Here is a 14751-nt window from a genome sequence, read left to right on the forward strand (position 1 = left end):
TATAGATGGCCCCGTGTACATGCACAGTAGCAAAGGCACACCCGGAATCAGTGTAGATGTTAACTCCTTTACCTTTGCTAAGGATGAGGGCTTGGGTTAAGGCGTACAGTTCAGCTCGTTGTGCCGACCATCCTTCCGGCAAGGCCTTGGCTTCCAGAACTTCGGTGGTTGTGGTTACCGCATACCCTGCTCTTCGGCTGCCCTCTTGTAAATAGCTGCTCCCATCGCTGAACAGGGTGATCTCCGGGCTCGTTATAGCCTGGTCTTGGAGGTCTGGGCGGCTGGTGTAGACTTCATCCACTACTTTGGAACAGTCATGGTCAGCTTCTCCCTCCTCCGTGGGAAGGAAGGTGGCCGGGTTTAGTGTTCTTACTGTTATGAGAGCGACCCATGAGTTTTCATAGCCTTGGTATTGTGTCAGCCGGGAATTGGAGAGGAAATGATATCCTTGGGTGCTCGTGAGGGACATGACCGCGTGTGGGACCTTAGCATTAAGTCTTTGTCCCAGTGTGAGTTTGTCTGCCTCCTTAATGAGTAGGACTGTGGCTGCCAGCCCTCTGAGGCACGGTGGCCATCCTGCAGCCACAGGATCAAGCTCTTTTGACAGGTAGGCCACTGGCCATTGCCAAGGCCCCATGCTCTGAGTGAGCACTCCAAGGGCTATTTTGTCCTTTTCATGTACAAAGAGGTTAAAGGGCCTTTCTGTGTCAGGCAAACCCAGGGCTGGGGCTCGTCCCAAAGCCAACTTTATTTCTGTGAAAGCGGCCTTTGCCACCTCAGCCCATGTGAGGGGCTCCCGGTCCTGCCCTCCCAACAGGTAAGAGAGGGGCCTCGCTATGGCTGAGAATACAGGAATCCAAATGCAACAGAACACTTCAGCCTCTAAAAATTCACGAAAGCCTCGTTTTGTTTGGGGCTGTGGCAGCATGGTGATAACTTTCTTCCTTTCCGGTCCTGAAGCCTAAGTATCAGACCTGCTGCTGACAAACCTGTGCCTTTTTCCAAGAGGCCCGGGACCCCGAGTAGGATAGGAGCTGCAGGAAGGCCTTGATACCTTTCATACAGTCTCCTTGGGTGTCGCTGGCAAGGAGGAGGTTGCCTACATATTGGAGGAGGACACACCATGTCGTTTTCCCTCGGAAAGCCGGCGGGGTCTGCAGCTAGTGCTTCCCCAAAAAGAGTGGGCGAGTTCTTAAAACCTTGGAGAAGTCGGGTGCAGGTCAGCTGCACCTGGCGCCCTGTAACGGGCTCAATCCATTCAAAGGCCAACAGTGGTTGACTTTGAGGAGCCAGGCGGAGGCAGAAGGAAGCATCCTTTAAGTCGAGGCTAAACCATCTGGCTGACCCCGGAATTTGGCTGAGGGGAGTATACGGGTTTGGAACCACTGGGTGTAAGGAAACAGTTACTTTGTTAATGGCCCTCAAATCCTGTACTGGTCGGTATTCTCCTCCTGGCTTCTTGACTGGCAAGAGCGGGGTATTCCAAGCCGATTGGCACTCAATTAGAATATCTGCTTCTCTGAGCTTGGTCAGGTGCTCTTGTATACCCATTCTAGCCTCGAGTGGAAGGGGGTACTGCCTTTGTCTCTGAGGTGGGGCTCCAGGGATCAGGTCAACAATGATGGAGGCCTGACTCCAAGCTAGTCCAGGTGGGTTATCTTCAGCCCATACAGAGGGGAATGTAAGCCTGAATTCTGAGGGGCTACAGGGTAGGGCCTGGGCCAGAATAGTCTCCATTCTTCTTCCCTTGGCAGGGTAATCACCAAGACCAGGGTTTCCTTCTGCCTTGGGTTTAATTGGAGGCTAGCGTGTCCAGCGGGGTCAAAAGTTATCTGGGCCCCAAGTTTGGAGAGCAGATCCTGGCTCAGGAGAGGAATCGGGAAGTCAGGTAAGTAAAGGAACTCATGCCGGACCTTGTGACCCCCAAGTTCACATTGTTGAGCTTGACAGAAGGGCTGTTGCATCGCCCATGTCCCAGTAGCCCCAAGTATGGTTGCCATCTTTTGGCTTAAGAGCGCCACTGGGGAAGTAACAATGGAGTATTCAGCCCCAGTGTCAACCATGAAAGTTCTTGTTCAGCCCCCTACCTTCATTTCGACCGTGGGCTCGTGGGGGCTAAGAGAGAAAGAGCCTGGTTCCCCTCAGTCCGAATCTATCCAGGCCAGACCAATGAGGTTCTCACCTCGAGGTTCTTCCCTATGTCGGCTGGATTTTGAGGGCCCCTTCCGATTCGGACATTCATTCTTCCAGTGTCCCTTCTCTTTGCAGTATGCACATTGATCCTTTGCTAAGGGGGCTCTGGGATTCCCCCCTTTTGGTGGTTGAGGTCTTCCCATCTTTGTAGCGTCTGTTTCTTTTAGTGCTGCTGCGAGAAAGGTGGCCTTCTTTTTTAGTCCTCTCTCTGCTTCTCTGTTGGCTGCGACTTCTCTGTTCATGAAAACTTTATTGGCAACCTCTATCAGCTGAGTGATATTCATCCCAGCAAAGCCCTCCAACTTCTGGAGTTTTCTTCTGATATCTGGGGCAGCCTGTCCCACAAAAGAGGTATTTACCATTTGTTGACTTTCTGGTGCCTCAGGGTCAAACAAGGTGTATACATGGTATGCTTCACATAATCTTTCATAGCAGTCTCCGGGAGACTACCCAGGGTGCTGTGTAACTGACGATATTTTAGTGATGTTCATGGGCTTTTTGGCTCCAGCTCAGATTTCCCGAAGGAGGGCTTCCTAGTATCATAGGATGTGGGCTTGTCCTTCTATGGTGAAATCCCATGTTGGGCATTCTTCAGGCACAGCAGCTTGAGCCCAGACAGCAGGGTCATTAATCCCCGGAGGTGAGTGATCTTCTAGGTACTGTCATGTTTCTCTCATTCTTATTCTTCTTTCTTCTGTATTAAACAGAGTATGGAGTAACTGTTGACAGTCTTCCCAAGTCGGTCAGTGGATCTGGAAGAGGGACTCCATCAAGTTGACCATTGCTTGTGGCTTTGCAGAGTATGATGGAGTGTTTTGTTTCCAATTGAGGAGGTCGGTTGTAGAGAAAGGTGATAATACATCATGGGACGGCTGGGCTGGACTCTTCCGTCTTCATTCTGTCTTTCAGGCTCTTTCATCTCCCTTACAGGCATTTGGAGAGCGTTAGGTCTGGGTCTGGGGTGCAGTCTGGCTGCTGGCCCCTGTGGAGGGAGGGTTCTCCAGGTCCGGGAGGGGCAGGGAGATGGGTGGCAGTGACTGCAGCAGCAGAGGCAGCACTGGAAAGACAGACAGGGGAGGAGTTTGAAGCTCAGGGGGCGGGAGGAGGGAGCTGGATGAGTCATAAGGAGGTGGAAAGACAATATCTTCCTCTGTGTCTCCTTTAAATATTAGAGGAGCAGTGGGTTGCTTCTTTGGCTCCCTGGGTGAGCCTCCAGATAAAGTGGATAAAACTTTTGCCTGGCTCTGTTTGCTAAGGATGAATCGCACCCAAGGCGGGGGATTTGGGGCAATTTCAAGCCAGGAGTCGATGTATGGAAATTGATCAGCGTGGCCTGGGTTCCCAGTGACTATTAGCCAAACCCGCTGCACTATTTGAGCATCTAACGTCCCTTCTGGGGCCCATCCTGCATCGAATATGGGCCATTCCAGTTCACAAAAGGTCCTTAACTTCCTGGGTGTCATTTTCACCCTGTAATTGCCTGAAAATCCCCTTTTAAAATTTTTGAGCATGACCTCTAAAATCGTAGGCTTACTCTGTTTTGATCCCATTATTAATTTATTTCTTGTGTTTGGTGTTGCAAAGACACATAAAGGGAGGGTATCCCCTCAGATGAGAGGACCAATCAGATACTCCACTGGTTACATTCCTGAGGGAAACTTTAGGTGAGTTTGGCTGTAACTGACTCAGCTTTGTGACTTGTGATCGGAATCTGATCCAATACTACCCTAGACCATATACTCTCACCATGACACAGGAGAGCCCATTCAGACTCTGTAGACTTTTGGGGACCTTAAGAGTGCCTGTCCATGGAGCCACAAACTCGAACTCGATTGGCAAGCCTGGCTGAGCCACACATTCACACATTCACACACACACACACACACACACACACACACACACACACACACACCCCAGAGTTGTTTACATTCCTTCCCGCAAAATTTTCTACCTGTGAGACTATTGAGGCCTTCGGGGATTGACCAGGTCCCCCTTCCACCCTTTTGGGTGGGCCTGACTACTTTGGGGCCCCAGCCTTACCGGTTCCAACGTCGCATTCAGGTCCTTACCTACCAGGTCTCTTTGAGTCTGGTGGGAACAACCAAGTGGGGCCGGCCAAAGGCAACCGAGTAGGAGACTGCCGAAATTCAGGCAGGGCCCGCCTTCTCCCTCGCAATCTCTTGCTCCGTCACCATCTCGCCGTTCTTCCAAACTGGTGGCAACAAAGGGCCAGCACAGTTGGGTTTCCAGGTCAGGGAAGCAAACATGTTAGGGAATGAGGCTGGAACACTGGCGGAAAAACCAAGCGGCACTCAGAAATCTTGGTGGATTGGAGATTTATTTAACACCGGTGGGCTCAGAGGAGACTGTTTCTCCAAAGATCTGAGCACAGAATGCAAGTGGGGAGGGTAATTTATAGTTGTCACCTTCCATATCTGTGGGGGTTTTCGCACGCGAAGCAAACAAAGGAAGAAGAACCCGGAGGAGGGGTCTCTAAGCTAGAAACCAGAGTTTGTTTTAGCCCCATCGGCCATCTTTGGCCTACTTTATTCACTTCTCCAACACTCTGAATTCCAACAGGCCTGAATTTGAATTCAGAATCTTTCCCATTGTGCTTACCAGTCATATGCATAACTGGCCAGTGCCTCCATCTGTCTGCTGGAGAAATCTGTTCACTCAACATGGACTTCGTCAAAGTACCTACTATGTGCCAGGTCCTCTCGTTTGCCCTGGATCGAAAGCGTGAGCAAAAACAGACAAAAAGCCCTGCACTTACGGAGTTTACCTTCTGGTAATGGAGAGAGACGGGTAATAACACAAGAGAAATAAGTGAATTTAAGTAGTATGTAGAAGTGATAAATGTTATTGGGGGAAAAATAAAGGCTGGCCAAGGGAGTGATGCTGTCCTCCTTGTAAGATCATTATGAGTTTTGTGAGAATTGGTTACCGCCTGGCCCTGGGGGCCACCCATGGTAAGTGCTCAAGAAATGGCCGCCATGATGGTAGAGGGCTAATGAAAACTTCTCCTTGACCTCTTCTAGAATGGCCAGTGCTAGCACTTTCTCTTTTCCTGGGGCATGATGTGTGGAAGGATCCAGACTGCTGGATGTGCTGGTTCCAGATTTCTGTACTTGGACCTTCCCTTTCCTCCCCATTCCTTCCCATGACTTGAGCTGAGCATGGACACTCACAGTACACATTTGTCTGTTTTGGCTTCCCAGCATCTGATATACATTCTGTTGCAGAGGACCCTGAACTGGGGGGTGGCCCGCCTGTAGCTTCTTGCTTCTGTCACCATGCGGCCTGCCTCTTCTGTCTATGCTGTCACATTTCCTGTGCCCTCCTCTTATAGGAACACTTGTGACTGTTTTGGGCCCAGCTGGATAATTCAAGTTGGTCTTCCTATATCAAGAGCTTTCATTTAATCCTGTCATCCCCCCTTCACCATTTAAGGTAATACTTGCAAGTGCCAGGGATAAGAGCCTGGATATCTTTGGGGGCCACCGTTCAGCTGGAATGTGGGAGTCTGGCACAAAGAGATGAGCCTCCCCTTCCAGATGCTGGCAAAACCTCATTCTCCCAAACCCCGGAGCTGAGAACCTAAAACAGCAGTTAGATGGATTCACCAAGAAAAGGACAACTGAGGCTGGCTGGAGACACCTTGACCTCACCACGTGTTTTCTTGGAAATAGCATTGAAAACGCTAGTTATTCCACTGGCATTTGAAAGTGGGATTGGAACCTGTAGTGGCTTTGCACTATTTTGCTATGCAGTTCTCACTCAGGGGCTGGTGCGTCTGTTGGCCTCTCCCCTTTTAACCTTGACACGGCAGCCTCACCTTCAGTCCTCTGAGCACTGGGGGCCACAGTCTGCCTTTCACGCCTTGCTCAGGATCCTAGACACTGTAAGCCCAGCTGGCGGTCCGTGGGAGGCACCTCGCTCCTCATAGAGGCTGCAGCAATATGACATCAGACGTGTCTGGTCATTGGTTTGATTTTTATGAAATCACACAGAGGTCTGAACTGGCTCACAGAGAGGTTCAGACACCGAGCCCATGGACGGAAAGTGCTTGCAGCTAAACTCGAGCTCAAGTTCTCCCTGTTCGGTGCTTCCCCTGAGCAGAGTCCATGGAGAGTCAGGCCTGATGCACCTACTATGAATGTTCACAAGATGAGGAAAGTCACCACATTGCTTTACTTTTATTTTTTCTGTTTCAAGTCAGAAATGTTTGGGAATCTATCTGTTCTGCCAACCTGAGCTGGCCGCTCCTTCTTGAGGTTGCCTTTGGAGAATCCCTCAGAAATCTCACCAGCTTTAGCTCTTAGCTGCAAAAGAGAGGAGACCCTTTCGGTAGGAGGGTCTTGCCCATGAAAGGAGAGATCCCTGGCAGTGCAGGCCAAAACATAAATGTCAGCAACCTGGACATGGCCAAGTTGAACAGCCATGCCACCCCGTGCCCCTGCCCCGTGCCCCTGCCACGGGGGTGGTGGTGGCTGTAGATCATGGATGCGCAAGTCTTGGGGTCTATGTTTCTGCCCTTGGGACTTCCGGCAGGAAGACATTTATTTTGCTCTTTGAGGTTAAAATCATTCCTTTCACTGATACCAGTTGCAGGCAAAAGCTAAGCTCGTGGAAAGGACAGACGGAGTCTAGGTCAGAGAGGCAGGTTAGGCAGGGTGGGGTGGCTTTTAAACTAACTTATTACAGAACTTGATATGAGGTTGTGTAATATTATTTCCAACAACTCAGTGAGGAGCGGTCTATTTACCTCATTCTCCAGGGGGCAGAGAGAGGCTAATGGAGTTTAGGTGACTTATCCATGATCACCCAGCTACTAAGTAGATTTGCAGAACCCAGAGAGTCTGCCTTAGCAACCTCCTCTCCCACTGCTCTGCCACCATGCACCCCAGTTGGCTTTTCACAACAGCGCTAGTGCATCTCTGTGATTTGCATCAAGGGTTTTAGAGCAGGACACACAGGCTTCCACCTTGACCAAACCACCCCAGGGCAAACACAAGAGAACAGAGGCCCAACCTGGGAGGTGACTGTGCATTCAGCTTGGTGGCTTATGAGGTCTCCAGATCCTTAGGGAGAAGCAACCAAAAACCCTGAGCAGGGACCATAGCAGCCCCCATACACTTTACTGTGTATCAGCCAGAAGGGAGTTGTACAGGGCAGCACTCTCAAAGGCAGATCCCTGAACCGGCAGCATCTGGGACCTGTTAGAAATGCAAATTCTCATGCCCTGCCCAGATCTACTGAATCAGAAACTCTGAGCCTGGGGCCCAGTGATCTATATTTTAACAAGCCCTAGAGGTGGTTCTGATTCATGCTAAACAGCTCTCTTTCCAGAGTTTATGCTTTGTCATTCTCCGCAAACCCGTTGCCATTGTATGCACAGACTGAGACTAAACAGCACTTTCAGGTGCTGTGCCCTAGCGGACCTAACTACAGGATGGAGCCAGCCTGATTTCTGGAGGGCTGAGGGCCCAGTGAGCAACCCCAGGGGAGGGCAGGCTTCCTGGAGGAGCCACACTTTTGCCTGGGAGTGCTGTGCATTCCAATAGGCAAATCCAGAGTGCTTTTGGTTGCAGACTCCCAGCTCCTGGCTCCTCCCTGCTCCCTGTGGCTCCTCCCCCTCCCCCCTCCCGGAAGACTTCTGATTTAGGAAAACTAGTCCAGATCCGGACGCATGTGATTCAGATCATTAGCACCTTGTAGTTGGGATCCTTGCCTTGTAAATCTCTTTGTTCTCTCAAAGTTCAGGGGAAGGGAGGGACAGGAAGCCTGGAGGAGTTTTCCTTTCAGCCTGTTCCTCTGCTCCAAACAGAACAAAGCCAGCGTGTGGGGAAGGCGCTTTGATCCCAGACAATGAGAGCCACTGGATTAAGTGTTTGGAGAGACCAGACAGCTCTGGCACAAAACAGATCAGTTACTTTTCCTTTCTTTTCTTTCCTTTCTTTCTTTTTTTTCTTTTTTCTTTTTTTATTTTTTTAAAGACCTAATACATGTATTGGAAACAAAAAAGTAAAATGTTTTGAAGGATATATTTCCATAGCACTATAAGTCTCAGGCATAACCGAGGACATCTGTGTCCTGGGTGCCCCTCTCAGGCTTGGATGCTGTACCCCTGCGGTGGCTTCCCCCCACCTCCTGCACCGTGATGTGTTGGGATAAGATGGTCTTCCCAGGGGTTATGCTCTACCCTAACACCAATAAGTGGCAGCTGGGACTGGGAGGGACTTTAGAAAATTTGCTCATGTGTTCAGCAGAGTTGCTAGATGTAGAGAAGGCTGAGTTTAAAAATACACATAATAAAATAAACATTCCTAAACAGAGCTCCTCCTGTGCACTCAGCACTAGGTACGGTACACATCCTGACTCACTGAACCTCTGCCACAGCCTCCAGGGCCATGGTTTTTCCTATGCGACTCATGGCGATTTTCATAGTGCTTATGAGCTGGTATTCTTGTTATCCCCATATTTCAGATGAGGAAAACCAAGGCACATAGAGGCTGGTAGCTCACCCAAGGTCACGCAGCTTCTTAAGTGGCAGAACCAGGATGTAAATAAACCCCGGCAGTCTGGCTCCAGCGTCCCTGCTCTTTACTGTAGGATAAGGTCCCTGTCCTTGTGGTGAATTCCAGTCCGTCGGAGTAAGTGATGTGACGATCTGTCCTCCCCCCGGCTGTTGTTGCTTACACAGATAAACTCAGCACAGTGGGACAAGGGCTCAATGGATGGGCAGAGGGTCCTGGGAAAGCAGAAGAGAGCCTGAAGTTCAGAGTTGCCAGGTGACTGGGAAGAGAGCGGCCTTTAGTCACAGAAGAGGCAGTATTTGAGCTGAGTGTCTAGAACCACTTCAGGTGGAGAAAGGAGAAAGTCATGTCAGACTGGGAAACACCATGTGCAAAGGCCCAGGATTAGACTAGAAATATTTGTGAGATTTAAGGATGCTCTTGCTTGCCTGGGTTTTAGCTCGTGCCTCTCTGCATTCCCCTTACCTTTATAGAAACCCCAAGGTTTCTGCTGTTTTCAGGAAAGTGGTGTTAGAAATGATCGGTGCTGGCAGGGACCTCCACATGCATGTGCACCAGGCTAATGGGTAAACTTACATCCAGATAGTAGAGGCCCGTTACTGGGGTTTGACCTTTTTTGCCATTCGTGGCCTCTACATACCTTTACCTTCGGGCCTCTACGTACCTTTACCTTACCTGGACTTGTAAGTATACCCCTTGTCCAGCCACAGCCCTGGTCTTTCATCCTCTTAACTTGCCCCTCCAAACTCTGTCCTATCTCTGATGCCCAGGTCTCACCTATACTCAAAGCCTGGCTTTGATGTCACTTCCTCCAGGAAGCATTCCATGCTTCCACTAGCTGTGAATAATTCCTTCCTCTTTTCAATTTCCTTGTGGCAATGATGGCTTCCTAATCTCCCCATTATGTGGCAAGCCCCTTGCAGCTGAGATCTCTGTTTAATTCAGAGTCCCCAGCACCTAGCAGACCTAACCCATGATGTTATGCAAGAAGCAGTTAAAAATATAATAACGCACATATTTGGAGTTACTTATTTGGGCCCTATTCTGACTTTTTTGTTGATCAGACATTTGAGTCCAAGAAAATGAAGCCCTGGGAAGAAACCTCTCTGGGAGCTCACAGAAACTTTTAACTCATGGGCTGGAGGGGTCCCATATCCCAGGACCCCAGCGAAAGCATTTCCGATTTCTCTGTCTCAGGCATGATGGTTAGAGAAAAGATATCCAATTCTTCTTTCATGCTGACAGTTCAGTATTGTTTGGATTAGTACATTCCTCCATATCTGATGAGGCAAGACTTAGGATATGGTCCTAAGACAATTAAAAAGGGCCTAGATTCAGCTGTATTCTTGAATTCCAAAGGCCTGATAGGCCTATGATTTTTTTTCCTCTTGGTGCCAAATCAGTTCTGCTTATCGACTGCTATTTTAATGAAACCTCCTGGTACCAGCTCTGGAAGGATATTTTTATTAGATACGACTGGGCGGATTCTCATGTTGAAAGCATTTGGTGTAAAACGTGGTCCTCAGATATCTTTCCAAATATTTCCTTTGAAATCGGAAAATTACCAAAGAACTTGAGATAATAAGATGAAAAGAGGAATTAAAAAGCAAGGATGACGTGTTTGTCTTTCCCCCACAATCCTGCATGGGTGGGGATTTGGGCATTTGCAAATCAAGGCGAGCAGATCAGATGGGCCAAAGCCTGAACTGTTCTGTGCTGACTTGGTCATATGGCCTTCCCTTCTCCTGTAACTTAGGGGCTGGAATCCTATGGAGACGACAACAACAGGTCTGACTCACATATAGTCCACACTATTAATTCATGGTGTCCCCTGCACGACGGTGCCGAAATCTCAGCATCAAGGAGAACACTGTGACCAGTGTTTATAGAAATCAGCCCTCCCCTTCTCTACTGGAAAGCTCAAAATCATTCACTTATCCTAACTCTGAATATGGTATACACTGAGACTTAAAGCTTTGGTTCTGGAGTCACTGCCTGAATTCGGATACAGATCTTACTTGACTTAAGATGGGGTTACATCCTGTAAAGTTGAAAATATCTTAAGTTGGAAATTAATTTGATACACCTAACCTTTTGAACATCATAGGTTAGCCTCATCTACCTTAAACTTGCTCAGAACACTTAGGTTAGCTTACAGTTGAGCAAATCATCTAACATAAAGCCTGTTTTATAACGAAGTGTTGAATATCTCATGAACTTTATTGAATACTGTACCAAAGGTGAGAAACAATGGCTGTGTGGGTACAGAACGGTTGTGAGTGTCTCAGTTGTTTACCTTCGTGATTGTGTGGCTGACTCGGAGCTCTGGCTCACTGCCACTGCCCAGTGTCACGACAGAGTATTGTCCCACATGTTGTTAGCCCAGGAAAAGATCAAAATACGAAGTATGGTTTCTACTGAATGCATGTTGCTGTCACACCATCGTAAAGAAAAAAAAAAAAAAAAAAAAAAAAAGTCGTAAGTTGAAACTATTGTAAGTCAGGGAACCTCTGTATTGGCTTTACCACTTTATAGTTGGGTGACTTTGGCCAAGTTACTTTACTGCCATCTCTCAGTATCCTTATTGTTAAATGAGGCTAAGCAGTAGTACTCATATCATAGGGTTGTTATAAGGAGATAATTTATCTAGCACTTTTTTTTTTACCATGCCTACCATATAGGAAATGCTCAAGTCCAAGAGAGGGCTCAGATCATCCAAGGGTGGCCTTATTTTCTAGACAAGACTGCTTCAGAGTTGAATTTCAGAGGTCCTGAAACAGGGGCCAAAATAGGGAGTCCAATTTAACTCCAGAATTCAGAGATGGTTAACCAGAGAGCCGGGACAATTCCCCATTCCTGCTGAAATTCTATCTCAAGACGTGCCGCCACATCAACATTATTCACACCACTTGGTAGATGGAAAACTGAAGGTCTGAGAAATCAGTGTTGGTCGGAGGACTTCAGAAGCAATTCAGGGAAGAGATACTGGTGTATTTTAGCAAGAGAAAAAAATGTACTTGCATTGGATTTATTCATTGGGCTTGCAAGAATTTGTGGTTCATTCCCACCAACAGAAAGATCAAAGGGACCTCCACGCATTTGATTTAGAAGTATGGCTTTTACTTGTCCTTGTGATGTTCCTGGGTAGGTACACAATCTAAGACATTCTTTGAAAATGAAAACTACTTGGAGGTGCGGCTATTTCATGCGTCCCGTGGGCCCTTACCCCTAGGTGGGCTCCCAGTGCTGGCTGTTCATGCCTATGGTTGCTTCACAGATTTTAGATTCCCATCTTTCCCTTACTTGTCCTACACTGGATGTCTTCCTCTCAAACCCCTTCCTGGGCTAAGTCCTCAAGACATGAGAAATGTTCCATGTCCTGGCCTGGTGCCCCTACCAGGCCCTTTCTGGGCTCACTATTCTGATTCACTCCATTCGTTCTTCTTGACCTGACCTTGACTTGGCTCTGTGGTCTCTTTTTCTTGTTGTCAGCTCTTCTCTTGGATCTCAGCACAGGTGGTCCTTATCTCCTACAACTCTAGACTAAATTTCTGATTTTTATGGTCTGGACAAGATTTTTCATAGAAGTCTCCCTGCCCAGTGACCCTCGGTATTTTCCTCTTCTCACTGGCAGGGTCGATCAGAGTGGTCAACCTCAGGCAAGATACCAAGGAAGTCCCCCTTCTACTGAAACACATGAATAATGGAAAACTTGTTTAATCTCTCATGCCAAGTCCAGTTCTTTGGCCATGTGAAGTTCTGGAGTCGTGGGCAGTTTTGTCTTTGGCCAGCAATGTCTTTCCTGGCCACAGGGTAGGGTGTCATAACTTTGTGTCACATATGTTTTGTCCCATTTGGATGTATACTCTTCCTTCTAGAATTCTAGTCACTTGTCTGGAGCCCACCATTAAGTGGAGAGTAAAGATTTTCTCTTTGCTGCTGGACTGCAGAGATTTGGTACTCCAAAAGAAGATAGGGAATTTCTTGGTACTTCTAGAAAACTGGGATGTCACCGCACAGAAACAATGCCTATACAAGAGAAAGAAATAAATGTTTCTTGATCATCTATGGCATACCAAGCTCTGAGATGATTTCTGTGCAGTCTGTATAATCTAGAGTCTTTCTTGATTCCTAAATTCTGGATTTGACAAACTTACTCACCTCCTTTATCTATGCCTTGTGGAAGTCCAAAGAGTTCTGCAAGATTTCTGTGGTTTTCAAGAGATTTTGGTCTCATGGCAGAACAAATTATTTTTTTTTTTAAATTAGGAGCAAACAAATACAAAAGGCAGTTTTTATTTAAAAAAAGAAAAAAAAAGTTGTAGGGACGCCTGGGTGGCTCTGTCAGTTGAGTGTCTGACTTTGGCTCATGTCAGGACTTCACGGTTCGTGGGTTTGAGCCCCGCATCAAGCTCTGTGCTCACAACTCTGAGCCTGGAGCCTGCTTCGGGTTCTGTGTCTCTCTCTCTCTCTGCCCCTCCCCTGCTTGTGCTCTGTCTCTTTCTCAAAAATAAACAAACATTAAAAAAATAGTTAAAAATAATAATAAATAAAGGATCATAAAGATGTTTTTTCTCCAATGCAAATGCATTTTTGGTTCTAATTCTCATTAAAAGAAAAAAAAAAGCCCTGAGGGTGGACATTTTTAATCCCAGATTACACATTAAAAAATTGAATAACATATTAGGGATTATAACTATGTTTTCTTCTCTCAAGTAGCAAATAGCTGGCAGATTCATTATTCAAATCCAGGTCTGTATGCCTCCAACACCATGTTCTTCCCACTAATTTCAAGTGGAATCGGGCTTTCAGATTGAAAGACCAGTTTAATTGTATAACTGACATAGGTTTTATAATGTCATCTTTATATCATTGCTATCCATGAAGTCCTTTTCTGAGACGTAGTTTAATTTGTACAAGACAGCTAGAATTTCCACCCCTTTAGTCTAAATTTTGACCCTGAAATTTTGACAGTGCAGTAGTGATGGGACAATAACCAAGCAATATATTAAAGTTTTTTTTTGCAAAATTCGAGTGAGTCGATGTCGACGCAAGGGTTTGCAAGAAGCCTCATCTCCTGGAAATAGATGATCTGGTATCTTAGTTGAAAATTGCTCGATTCTAGAACTTATTAGGAATCTGCTTGAAATTCTGTACTGTCCCAATTTTATCTTCAGAATTGAATTAATTAGCCAAAAAACATTTGCATGTGTAATTTGTTTTTTCTTCAGAAGCTCGGTGATAACAAGCTATTCTTTTACATCATTAAGATGGAAACATATTATATTTTCATGCAAAGCAGAATCTGTTATTTTTGAAGTGCCTAATCCCTTTGTCTTTAAAATATTCAAAAAGTAAGTGTATGTCAGACAGTGGGTGCCCTGGGCCTTTGGAATCAAACTTCAGCCCCTGTGGCTATGGATGGTTTCATCTGCAACATAAGGAAGTTGTTCCAGACACAGAATTCACAGGAGTTACAACTTCATTAATGTGCTCACAGAAAGCCAGTTCCTAATTTGGAAGGGTGTTGGGGCAAAATAATTGAAGGGAGAAAACCTGGAAATTGTAACTGGCATTGGCATTTATGGTACCATTTAAAACCAAAATTGGGGGCGCCTGGGTGGCGCAGTCGGTTAAGCGTCCGACTTCAGCCAGGTCACAATCTCGCGGTCCGTGAGTTCGAGCCCCGCGTCGGGCTCTGGGCTGATGGCTCAGAGCCTGGAGCCTGTTTCCGATTCTGTGTCTCCCTCTCTCTCTGCCCCTCGCCCGTTCATGCTCTGTCTCTCTCTGTCCCAAAAATAAATAAAAAAACGTTGACAAAAAAAATTTAAAACCAAAATTGTATAGAGTTGGTGTCTGTCTTTCGACCTTGGAGGCTTGCGAACTCCTAGCCATTTGTGCAAACATATCCACCTTGATTAATCTCCTTGTCTGTGAAGTTATAGTCCATGAAACAGCCTCTTCTGACACTTTTTATTAAAGGAGATTATCATGAAAATACATTTTAAAGATGTTATTG

At 46.9% G+C, this 14751-nt stretch overlaps 1 long non-coding RNA gene across 2 annotated transcripts in view; it reads left to right on the plus strand.

The window, feature by feature from the left end:
- The window catches only part of LOC115503390, a 386748-nt gene that overhangs the window by 167440 nt on the left and 204557 nt on the right, over positions 1 to 14751 (plus strand). The window lies entirely within an intron of this gene.

The sequence above is a fragment of the Lynx canadensis genome, chromosome E2 (assembly GCF_007474595.2).
Source record: "Lynx canadensis isolate LIC74 chromosome E2, mLynCan4.pri.v2, whole genome shotgun sequence".
Classification (NCBI taxonomy): Eukaryota; Metazoa; Chordata; class Mammalia; order Carnivora; family Felidae; genus Lynx; species Lynx canadensis.